The following is a 13,112-nucleotide window of genomic DNA, read 5'->3' on the forward strand; positions in this document are numbered from 1 at the left end:
TTGTGCTCCTGGAGCATCTGCATGCCTGAGTGCAGCCTGCCCTCAGGTGACTCACTGTGACCCCAGGGTTCCCAGCTCCTCCACCTGCATGCGCCGGCTCAAATCAGATGGCAGACGGGTCAGGAGCATTTAAACTCTGAAGCTGACTCCTCAAAGTGTGGTCTGAGAACCAGCAGCGTGGGCACCCTGAGAAATGCGGACTCAGGCTGTAGCCCAGACCTACGGCATCGGAACCTGCATTGTAACAAGCTCCGTGCACTGGAGCATCTATTGAAGCAAAGACACAAACGTACCTGTGACTGAGTTAGAGAAGCCAGTGCCAATGGCTGTAACAAGCCAACCCAGAAACATGGAATCACGTCCACATGCTAGAACTTTGTTCTCACTCAAAGTCCGAAGTGCATGCTGGTGATTGGCAGGCAGCTCTTCTCCAAGTGGTGACTCCGGGACAAGGGCTCTTCCCATCTTCGGGGCTCTGCCATATTCACTGTGAGCATCCAGGTGTCCGGCTCATCTAGTTGAGCCCAAAGAGGGGAGAGAGCATGGAGAAGCCCGTGCAGACGTACTGGGTGGCTTTTATGGGTCGGGCCTGGAGCTGGCTGCCAGAACTTGGGCTCATGTTCCATTGGTCAGAACAGGGTTTCTCACCCTCAGCACTGCTGACATTTTGGGCTGGAGGGTTCTTTGTTGTGGGGCTGTCCTGAGCGGGTTGTTCCCTGGCCTCTGCCCACTAGTTTCTGACAGCCCTCTCTCCTCTCTTCCAATTGTGACACCCAAAGACGTCTCCAGGCATTGCTAGATGTCGCCTGGGGGCAAAATCGCCCTGGCTGAGAACCACTGGGCTGGAACCAGTGAGTTGGCCACACCTACCTGCAGGGAGTCTGGGAAATCTAGTCTCGACCGTGACCAGGGAGAAAATGAAACTGACTGAGAGCCTGCCGGCCAGTCTCTCACAGTGACCTTTCGCCTGCAAACTCCTCTCCTACCATGGGGACACAAAAGCCTGTTGCAGAGCTGTTTCCTATGGGTGAGGAGAGAGAGCAAGAGTTTGAGGGGTGGGATGGTAGACTTGGGTAGGACAAAGAGAATCCAGAAACCACCATTGTGTTCAGCAGCACTGAGTATTTATAAATATACGAATAGTTGTGAGAAGGAAGCAGCAAAGGAGGAAATAACCATTTTGGAATACCCTTTACATTTCACAAACACCTTCAAAGGTATGAATGAGTTCCCAGGCTGCCCTGAGGTGGGAATGGATATGGTTGGGCGCCATGTCGTGGGGAGGGGGCTTTGATATCTTTGTCTTACTTGAGGACCCTTGAATTGTGCAGAAAGCAGAACGGATTGGGAGTAGAGAGGGAAATGTACAAATCAGCTATTTGAGTGTCTTCCGGGCGAGGAACTGTCGTTTAGAAGGCCAGTAAAGGAGATCGCTCCGTCGGCATATATGGCATATTGTGTGTTCATGTAATTATACCCAAATGAAAGCAAGAGGAAACGTGTAGGAAGCTGTTTCCATAGTTCTTTCATTAACGTTTACGTGAGTTAATGAACACGCAAACATCTGATGAAAACATGTCAGGAGTCAAACAACAAAGTGGGTTTTAAAGAAGGAAGTTACCAACTTGTGAGCAGTCAGCGCTTACCTCAGGCTGGGAAAGAACACAGGTTTTCCACGCTCGGAAATTGCAGCCAGTATGAACGGTAGCACAGACACAATAGAGGTCAAAGGCAGGCGTCAGTCCATCCGTCTGTCCGTCCGTCCATCCATCCATTCCTCCATCCGTCTGCCCAGTGAGCGTTTGCCGAACATCCACTGTTCTGCCAGGGGCTCTTCTAGGAACTTCGGGATCATCAGTGAACAAAACTGACAAAAATCCCCGACCACCAGGATGTTACATTCTAGCGAGAGACACAAAGAAACAAAAATTGGTGAGTAAATCACGTCAGTTATTAGATGATGAAGGCTATGGCAACAAAGCAGGGAGGGACGGAGCAGTGCCAGGAGCAAGGATGGAGGGACGGTTCTGAATAGGGTGGTCCTGCGAGGCTGCATTGAGAAGGTGACATTGGAGCAGAGACTTGAAGAAAGTGAGTCTCTGCTCACATCGCTTGGAACTGATGACAGTAAAGGAGGAGAGGGTCAGGCACGCGCGAGGCCTACACGAGGGTGTGCACCCAATCCTGACAACAGCCCAAGGGAAGCAGCTACAGCTTTAGGGGCTCCATTTTAGGGTAGTCAGAAGCTAAGACTCAGGGAGGTTAAGTAACAATTCTGAGGCCACAGAGCCACTAAGTGTCAGGATGAGGAAGCAAAGCCAGGGATGATGGATACAATCTCTTCTTTTAGTCAAATATGGGGAAAATAGGACCATTTTTCTCAAGTGGAGCAGAGTAACAAAAACCCTAAGCAACATTCCCATGTCTGCTCAAGAATTGAGGGTCCTCTCGCAGTGATGAGACTTTGCTATTCTGTTCTTGAAAGCACTGCCAGGGAAAACCTGACTAGAATGATCTGGAAGCTTCTAGAAAATATGCATTTGTACCACCCCCACCTATCCCATAAGAATTTGGGGGTGGGGTGAGGAATAGAGCCAAAGACTTCACATTTTTTTCACAAGATTCCTGGGCAATCCTTGGATCATGCTTTAAGAAACTCTCCTCAGAGGTAGAAATGTGACTACGGACCCTCCATTTTAGATAAGATTCCTCAGGTGATTCTTATGGCCAGATGGTGATTGGCAGCGGCCATTTCATCCAACAGTGGAGGTTCTGACTTTTGGGAACATCGAAGGAAGGACAAGAATGAACCGCTCAAGCTTACCCATGTTCCATTTAAAAACATGATGATTTACAATCAAAGTAAATTAGTTCCTTAACTTTTGAATGTAAACCATGTAACATTAGAGAGAACAAACGACAAATTTTTTTAAAAACCAAATTTAAGCGATCTTTGCGTTTTGATAGTGATAAAGTTCTGCTTTTCTTTTTCATTTAATGCCATTTCTATCCACAAGAGTCTTTGGTCCTGTTCATTGCTCTGGCTCCACCTCAGCTCGTTCTCCTCTGGAGGCAAAGTTCCCGTAAATACAGTATTACCATGACGTTGCTGTTTTGTAAGAGCTCGGTGCTTCAGCCGCTTGTGGAACCCTGGCCTGACTCTCCCAGCTCTGCTGGCGACTCCTCCGTCCCTCAGGAAGGCCGGCTATGGCCCCGCGTCTGCCTGGCTGCTTTTGATGCCCTCCCCCAGGACTCTCTGAGGCAGTGACTCAGCATGACTCAGCAACCCAACTTTTTAGGGGAGCCGGGGTATTTTGCCACACAACCGACATATGGGAAACATGCACGCTGTTTAGCAAAATCATTGGAAATGAAACACACCAGGAGGAAGAAAGGCCCAGATTTCCTCACACCCAAAGTGCAGAGACCAGCTCAAGGAGGCGGAGGACAAGCAGAAAGAGCCGTTTCCTCCCTGGAACCAAAAATGAAGAGCAGTTGCTCAGAGGGCGGCCTGGGAGGATGAAGACGCCGTCACCTGGGGGGCTTCTGTGTCGGTGGGGCTGACGGAGAGTCTCCTTCTTGGGTGAGACATGGAACAGCCAAGAGGAGCCCGCTCCAGGGTTTGATGTAATTGCCACCATGGCTGTGTCAGCCTCATTTGTTTCTCCGGGAAAGGTACAGGCTATTCCAAATTTTTAAAAGTTTAGTGAACCTTTAGCTTCTTTTTAAGTGGCACGGAAGAATGGCTGTTTAAAAAGGACATCGCGGCCACTGACACTTGGCAGTCTCTACAAATGGGATTTGAATGCTGCGAATCCTGTGGTGAGGGCCATTCTGGCGCTTCTCCTTGGAAAGCGGTTCGAGCTCCCTGGCTATTTTCCCTGGGCCGCGTTTCTAGGGTCATTGTGTTAAGCCTTCAGTTAAAGAACAGCCTCTTTGAAGCAGCTGGTTTGGACTGGCCTCCTCGGCCCGGGATGGTTTCTCGGTATTCGGTGTTCACGTGACAAAGAACATACACTGGATTCCTCGCCTTTTAGAGTTTGGTGTTTTCTTCAGCTGAAGTAGCTTGTTATGCTTGAGAAAGATTTTGCTTTTTAGGTCATAAAGTGGAGCTTGAAGACTGGAAGAGGGTTTTTTTTGTTTTGTTTTAATGTCTTGACTCTGCTGAACGTTTGAAGGGCCTGGGAGTAAGGACTGAGAAACAGAGATTTGTAAGTGGGGAGGTTTTGAGGGGTGTCTCCCGGTCCTAAGGGAGCAGTATGGAACATTCTGAGGCGGATGGGTCAGGGGACCTTCGAGCAGTCCTTCTGTCTCCCGCCAGCCTGTTCTGGTCTCTATGCAGCACCTAATACACTCGGAATGTTCTCCTATAATAATCTCCCGGAGCGCAGGGCCTTGTTCATCCTTTGCACCCCTGTACCTCAGAACCTTCAGCAGTGCTTGGCACAGAGCACGTGAGGAAGGAATGAAGATGCACCCGAAAAGTCGGCTCTAATGAAAAATTCTCTCCATCAAAGTCTATTCACTGACTCTCATTCTAAAATAAGAGACGGTGCCTCCAGCACCCCCCAAATCAGCGGGAATGGGGCCATGAGAAGGTTCGCGGGTGTGTTGTAAACGTTTGGCTGAGCAAGGAATCTGAAGTAGAAGGAAAGGTTGAATGTGGCGCTGACGTGGAAGGGCAAGACGTCCAAGCAGAGCACAGCCTGTGTCACCATTTATGAATGGATTGGATCCTGTAGAGATCACGAGCAAACCAGTGCTTGACTGCTTTCTTTCTTTTTTTTTTTTTAAAGATTTTATTTTTTCCTTTTTCTTCCTAAAGCCCCCGGGTACATAGTTGTATATTCTTCGTTGTGGGTCCTTCTAGTTGTGGCCTGTGGGACGCCGCCTCAGCGTGGTTTGATGAGCAGTGCCATGTCCGCGCCCAGGATTCGAACCAATGAAACACTGGGCCGCCTGCAGCAGAGCACGTGAACTTAACCACTCGGCCACGGGGCCAGCCCCTTGACTGCTTTCTTAAATAGCGTGACCCTCACATGGTCTGAGTTTTGTTTTGTTGCTTAATTTTTAACTGACAGTACTCCTCTGCTGCATACCAGAAACAGCATCATCACTGGATAGAGGAAAGCCAGCGCAGGACTTCTCAAAGATGTCGCGATTTTTCTTAAGTAATAGTGTTTTCTTTCCTCTGTGCAGCCCTTTGGAAACAGAAGTAAATGCCAGCTCTGATTTCTCTTCTGCCTTCCCTGCTGTGGACTGAATGTTTGTGTCCCCAGAAAATTCATACGGGAAACCCTAACCCCAAAGTGATGGTATTTGGAGGTGGGGCCTTTGGGAGGTGATTAGGTTAGATGAGGTCATGAGAGTGGGGTCCCCTTGTTGGGATTAGTGTCCTTATAAGAAGAGACCAGAGAGCCTTCCTCTCTGCCCCCTATGTGAGGAAGTAGCCAGCTGGCTGCAAACCAGACAGAGCTTTCACTAGACACTGCTGGTGCCGTGATCATGGACTTCCAGCCCCCAGAACTGTGAGAAATAAATGTTTGTCATCTAAGTCACCCAGTCTATGGTATGTCGTTATAGCAGCCCAAACGAAGACCCCCCCACCCTCCCACCCCTGCCACATACAGACTCCCCGCCTCAGTCCCAGATCCCTGGTCCCTCTGGGAAGACACTGCAGCCCTGGCCCAGGACCAGAAGTTGGCCCTTCCCCTCTGATGCCTCTTAGGTCCACCTGCCGACAGCGGGCAGCCAAGATGCTGCCCCTGCCCTCTGCATGACATCCAGACTGACTTACCTGAAGGTCCGGCGGGTTCTACCCTGGCCCGCTGTCCAGCCTCAGCTGTACCATCTGCTCTTCTCACAGATGCTCTGGCCATACATGCTGCCTTTCCCCAGGACACTGAGTTCTCTCGTGCCCTGTGTGGAGGTTTGCTCGCGTTGGTCCTGCTCCCTGGGACTCCCTTTATCTCCCCCTTCATGGCCTGGTTTTCTTTGTCCTTTAGTCTCAGATGTTGCTTCCTCTAAAATGTTCCTGGGTCCTTCAGGCTGACTCGCATCACCTCTTCTCCCTCCCCTGCCCCCAGCCTCGCCCTTACAGCCCACCAGGGCTATCCTGGGCTGGGCTGCTACCTGGCCCCCTTCTGTGAGATGCTTCAGCAGAGGGACTGTGGTGGCCCCCGGCAGGGGAGGTTTCATTATAGACCGGGTGGAGCAGTGACCAGGAGCTGGAATTACCTGTTGTCTCCATGCATGACGGCAGTGACTCTCAAAGTGTGGTCCATGACATCAGCATCACGGGATCTTGTCAGGAGTGCAATTTCTCAGGCCTCACCCCTGACCTCAGGAACCAGAAGCCCTGGGGAGGGCGCCCAGAGGTCTGTCCTGACAAGCCCTCCAAGGCCAAGTGGGAGAGCCACTGGGCCGGGAAGGAACCGTGGTGAAAATCCATCGCTGCTCCTCTCGCAGCTTCCCCCTTGGCCTCAGATTTTGACATGGGCATGTCAATGCCCCAACATGGTTACATCTGAGACTCAGAGGAAAGAGAGTTTGTCACACATAGCTTAAAACCAAATGTCAACAAAACCACTGGGGACCAGGGGGGACCAGACTTTGGAAGAAAGGTTACTGAGGGCCCATCAGTGGTTCTAGCTATACGCCCGTCAACCACTGCCTTGTTCCCCTGGGCTTCTGGCCAGGCACACCTGACTGAATTAGGAGATGGCATTATGAGCGTCTGGTTGGGGGAAGAAAAGCAGCCAGAGCACCAGGTGAAAGCCCACGGCCTGAGTGGTGGACGCTGCCCAGAATCCCGGTGGTGGTGGTGGTGGTGATCTTGTGAGGCCTGGACATTTAATTTGTCTTGTTCGTGGACTTACAAAATACTATTGCCAGAAAGGAGGCCTGAAGGTCACTGTGTGTTGTTTTGAAAGTGATGGTTGAGAACCAGAGGTCTGGAGCCTGCCATCTCAGCCATTCTCTTCCCTGCTGCCTCAGGGTGCCTGGCTCTCAGGCATGGATGCTCTCAGAGCTGAGGGCAGGAGGGGCCTTCCCGGGAGGGGATCGCCGTGGGCCCCAGGGCTGACCCGCCCCTTCCTCGGGTTCCTTCTGCAAGCTGCCAGGAGACGGGCGCAGGGTGCTGGGGAGCAAAAAGAGTGGTTAAGCCACCTCCAAGGAGGTCCACCCCAATTGTTGGAGGCTTCCTGAGAATTTGGGGTACATAGCTCCCTTTTTCTTTGTTTTTTGCCCAATTCTTGGGCAAAGGGGAAATTTGCATTCAATGTCCACTCGCCACAGCATGTGCCATGCTGAGAAATAAAGAACCAAGAGGCCCCGTCTCTGCTCTCCTCCAGAGAGCTCACGAGCAAGGCCACACAGGCGGACACTCACACGTGGAACACACGCATTCCCCCGCCCCCAACACAGGCGTTCAGATTTCTAGGCAACGGTGTCAGGACTAGGGTCACCACATAATTTATTCTCCAAAGGAGGACATTTGTGAGACCACCAAGGGCAGCAGCGTAAGCAGGCATGAATCTGGCTGCCCTGGGCCTCTGTGCAGTGTGGTCATCTGCCCGTGAACTGTTGAGGGCAGCTATGACGGATTTCCACTGACATGTTGCAACCAAGCAAAAACCAAATGCTCAATTGTTATAAAACGTTGTCTCCAAGCTCACTATTGTCTGTGCACACCAGAAAGGGTGACTTCTGAGGCCCCGTGGTGAAGGGTAAGTGGAATTAGACATAAGGCACAGTTTGGCATGGAGGACGGCAGTTGGTACGTAAGGACACAGCAGGTGCTCAGTTACACGTTCTGGAGAGTTTCTGGTCTCCCTCCAGCCAGTCTGTTCTACACAAATGAGGCCAGAGTACTGGGAGCCTGCTGTTCTCCTACTCCATGCCTCTCTGCTGGCTACATGGTGCCTTTGGGCAATAGGAGGGCCTGAGTGGGGAGGCACACACAGCCACTCTGGACTTGTGGTACCCAAAAAGCAGGGAGAGAAAAGTGCAAACATCAGCTAGTACCTTGTTGCTTTAATTGATTGACGTTTGGAGACTAAAGGATGTAGAAGTTAGCTTGTCATCATGGCTATTGACTTACACATTTCCCAAGGCAAGTGGAAACCACAACCTGGCCAGGATACAGGTACCGTGTGAATTGACAGATGACCGAGCTTCTGCAGAATATCTTCCCCTGTTATATTGCCCAAAGGTACCACACTTTCAGAAATCTCTTTAATTTGGAATGTTATCACTGTCATTTCAAAAGGGAGGGGTAAATACATTTCCAGTTTCATTAGTTTTAATGTCACTCCTTTACAAGTTTATTCCCGAGGAACCCTCCTATGATGGCTTGAAATTTCTGATTTTTCACCTAATGAAAATCAACACTTTCAGGGCTAGTCTATGATTGATCAGGAAGTTGGGAATTTTCCTCAAGAGGGAAGTGCCGCTGAAATTTGCACTGGAATGAAATCCGAATGTTAGCTCCTTCTTTTACGTATAAAACCCCTCTTCCCACCAATCCTACTGGGTCTGCCTCCACCTCCAGTCAGGACAGAGCTGGCTCCTTCCTCTCCTTCTCAATATCCCAGTGTCTCTCTCCTCTTGCTGAGTTCATGATCCTTTTGAAGAAAGATTAAGGACTTGAGGTTATTTAATTGGGGGGAGGTCCTGGATGGTTGAGGACCATCTTCGAGTGGTTATCAAGGATTATGAAAACTGTCAGCCTGCTCATCTCGTCTTCTACACAAAACCACTCAGCTTCAATGCAAGGAAGGAAGCGTGGCAGGGCAGTACTGTCATAAGACATTTCGGCCCATGTCACTATTCTTTCTAGACTTAAAGGAAATGAACTAGGTCACAAAGCAAAGAGGCCCAGCTGAACCATGACTGGGAAATTCAGACCCAATCTTTCTTTCTGAAGGGGAAGCTCAAGACATCATCTGCAGAGAAAACTGAGCCCTTCTGTTTTGCGAACAGGCTGACGGGAATCTTCAGGACTAAGACATGGTGAGAATCCAGTGTTCCGTGGTGGCGGTGGACAGAGTCTAAAGGAGCTGCCGCACCGGATCCGAGCCTCGCTCAGCTTTGGGTTGAAGGTGGGTGAGTGAAGGCCGTGGCAGAGAGCACGCAGTTGGATAGAGAGTAATTCTCGTGATACTCAGAGCCTCCGAGCCCAGGGGAGCATGCTGCTGAGTTACGGTCATTGTCAGATACCTTAAGAAGAGACTCAACCATAGCCTGACACCTGTGCGCCCACTGTGGGAGAGATGTGTGGTTCATTCACTTATTCATTCCTTCATTCAACTTGAGCATCAGTGTGCAGCAACTACTACAATAGGAACACAGGGAGGCAGAGGTGAAGATGCCAATCTGTAGGCGAGGTAGATGAACCAGCAAGTATGCTGCAATCACTGTGCTGAGTTCTAGGAGGGAGGCAAGCCTGGGGTGCTGGGAAGCCCAGAGCAGGGGGCTCACCCAACCTGGGGAGCGTGGGGCTTGGGAGCCCAGCCCTCCTGGGGAGATGGCCTTAGAAGACAGTAGGTGTGGAGGGCAGTTATAACAATCCTGTGGCTGATAGGTCACAGGTGGCGCTCACCAGGCCAGGGGCTGTCTCAGTGCCTTAGCGGGCATCCCTTTGTGCTCCCTCCTCCAGAGGTGGGCACTGTTGTTTTCCCTCCAGCGGCTGAGGGCAGGGTAGGGGATTCAAGCAGAGAGAAGAGGGGCAGGGGCGACAGTGGGGGCATTGAGGAGCCCCCCGCCCCTGTTCCGATCAGCATTAAGGTGGGACCTCAGGCAGCATCCCGGAGGACTCGGGAGTGTGAAGTTGACCCCGAGGGCAGTGGCGCTCCTGGCAGGACATGCTTCCATGCGCGGCCAGTGGGAATGTTGAAGCAGGTGGGTAACAAGGCAGGATTCCCTCCTCAGAGAGATCCTGGGGGCTGAGGGGAGGGCTCCCTGGAGGGAGCAGAAGAAGAGGAAATGGTCAGGGAACAGGTTTGCCGTGAGCCAAGGCGGGAGGGAGGGCATGTCACCGTGCTCCGTCAGCCTCAGCCCTTGTCCCAGAGAGGACACGGAGGCTCAGGGCGGACCTCAGAGACACAGCAGGCATGTTGAAGGATTCCAGAGCAGCTCTCTTGCCTCCGAGGTGAGCAGGCTTTCCACCAGGCCGTGGAAATGGAGGGTGACCTTTCGTCCTCCGGGATCTGTGATTTTTGTCTAAGTCTTCCCATCCAGCCCTGCAGGCTACAATTGGGTCTCTGTCAGGGTCATGGAAGGGAGAAACCCTCTCCTCTGAGTTTTCCCTTTATGTTCCGCTTCAGTGGGCATTGGAGGCTCTGAATGGAGAGCCCGGGCTCCTGGCTCCCATGGGTTGGCTGGTGGTTCTGAAAGCAAATCAGCTCACACGTGTGACCAGGCACGGCGGCTGTTGCTCGGGTCTCTAAGAACACCCGGTAAGAGCAGACAGACGCGTCGCCATCCTTGCTCCGCATAGACCTCGGTGCGGGCTGGCTTTCTGCAACCCTGTCCTGCTCCGTGTGGTGTTGTCAGGCCTGCAGAGCTAAATTGATTCACTTTTACTGAAATATGCATTCTAAATATTTAGTTGCTTGTAGTAAGTTTTGTTTAAAATTCGTTGAAATTGGAACCTACAAGAGAAATTTCAAAATCTTCCTTAAGCTCTGAAAATAAGTTCAAGTTCACTTCTTGGCTGGGATCCAAGAGTAAGAAACTTCATTCAAAATGATAATTCTCTTGAAAAGTTGAGGAATCAGTAATGATAGGAGAGAAAGTGTGTTTGACCGAACCGGTAAATGTTGGGAGGCTGCAAAGGAGGGCCCAGGGCATGGGAGAAAGGCTGCTGTGGCAGCTAGAAGAGCTGCATAGCCGGAGGGCCTCTGGGCACAGGCTCAAAGTGGCCACAGGAAGCACCCCTTTGGTGGACCTGCCCAGTGGCTGCTTATCCTGTTTCTGTGATTTTGGGAAAGTGCTGAGCACCAACAAAGCTGCCGTCGCCTCCTCCCTTTTCCTTTGAAACCTACAATCCTATTAATTACCAGATTCGCCCCATCTACCTTCTTTTGATAAGCCCTGGTATATCCAGGCCAGCGCTGTTCAGCTTCTGCAGAAGCCCAGCCCTCCTGGTAATTGCAACTTCCTGCACGGCTCTGCAGCTTCCGGCAGGATGCACACACTTCCCCCAGGGCAGGAGCCAACTTTAAGCCTTTGGCGTGTACACTGGACTTGTTCGTTGGGTAACAGAGGAAAAGGGTGGTGAACAGTATTCAATGTGAAGGAAAGCTTCCAACCCTTGAACTGAAGTATTTAGTCAAAAATGTTTTTTTTAAAGAAGACCCCTCTTCGTCCATCCCAGAAACTTCTTGTCCGCCCCACTCTTTCTTTTTTTTTGGTGAGGGAGATTGGTTCTGAGCTAACATCTGTTGCCAATCTTCCTCTTTATTTTTTTTTCTCTCCCCAAAGCCCCAGTGCATAGTTGTATTCCCTAGTTGTAAGTCATTCTAGTTTCTCTATGTGGGATGCTGCCACAGCATGGCCTGACAAGCGGGGTGTAGGTCTGCCCCTAGGATTTGAACCTGCAAACCCTGGGCCGGCAAAGCAGAGCGTGCAAACTTAACCACTCTGCCACAGGGTTTGCCCCCTAAAAAAATGGTTTGATTTTCCAAAAGGTGGAGGGAATTTATAGACAGGAGAGTTTGCTGGAGACCGAGCCAGGAACGAATGAGCTTTTGGCATGTATTTTTTTCTGTCTCTCATTTTCCCCAGAAATAAAGTAAAGGGACTTATGGTAAAAACAAGGGCACAAATATCATAGCTGCGAACACTTGAAAAGTTGCATTTTAACAGTGAAAATGAGCAGAAGCAAAAGAAGAAATCAGTAATACTGATCCCGTTTTTATTTAAAAATTTGGTATTTTGTTCACCATGGACTTTTGCATTAATTTTGATTTCTCCAGTCCTGCATTAAGACATGATTTATCTTGACCACTGAGTTTTTTGACATCCCCTTCAATTCTGCACTCAAGTCCGCACTGCTCTGAAACCCTCGCCCTAGTCCTGGCCCTGGGCTGACCCACGGAGCCATTAGCTATCGGCGTCACCTTAGCACAGATTCATTGATGGAGGTAAAGAGACAGGCTCACTCAGGCCTCCGCTGGGCCCTCCGCCTGGACCCCCTTCTCCTTCTCTATCTGGCAAAGTCTCACCCTTCAAGGGCCTGTGAAAGTGTGCCCTTTGTTATTAAGCCTTTCTAGTTTCTGCCACCCTTGGAGAATCCCCCGCCCCTCACGCTCCCACGACACCTGCGCTCACCTGTGCTCACCTGGGCTCACCTGGGCTCTAGCCCTGCTCTCCCTGTGTGTAAGTTTCCCCCATGTCCACCTCTACCTTCCTCACCAGATGGGGACCTCTTCAAGGTCAGGCACCAAGCTTTATTTATTCATGCCTTGCATGGTTTTCTTAGTATGTGGTTGGTGGGCACCCACTAAATGATTAAAATGGAATAATTGGGTGCTAAGATGGTTTTTCTGAGTATTAATAAACTGTGAGTTTGAAAAAAGTAACTGGCCAAGTGTGAATCCTTTCCTCTGTTCCTGTAGCCGCGGGACCCTTCCACAGGTCTGGTGACCTGCAGTCTCTGGCTGGCGGCTTGTGGGGTGGGGCCAGGGTGGGAGAGGTGCTTACACTCGGCAGTGCAGGAATTTGGAAGACTGAGAATGTCATAACAGGAAGTCCTGTGGCTGGATGGGGAGGGTGGAGGAAGGGGCTAGGGGAGGTATGTGGGAGGGCGCCCACCACGCTGAGCTCATTCGACAAACACTTGCTGGCCAGCTAGGGGTTTGATTGACTAAGAGATAGAATTGTGCTGTCAAACCACAGGTATAACTGGGTAGGAGGGAGGGGCCTTCAGGGAAGGCAGGGGACCCTGTGGGGCAGTAAGGTGGCTGGGGAATGAGGAGACATCCTGGGGCACTGAATGTCCCAGACGGGAGAAGAGATTGACAGGAAGAAGAAACGTCATGGTTACGTGATGCTGTTCCAAAAAGGAGATCTTCAGAGTGATCTATACATATATTTTTTCCTTTAAACTC

The sequence above is a fragment of the Equus asinus genome, chromosome 6 (assembly GCF_041296235.1).
Source record: "Equus asinus isolate D_3611 breed Donkey chromosome 6, EquAss-T2T_v2, whole genome shotgun sequence".
Classification (NCBI taxonomy): Eukaryota; Metazoa; Chordata; class Mammalia; order Perissodactyla; family Equidae; genus Equus; species Equus asinus.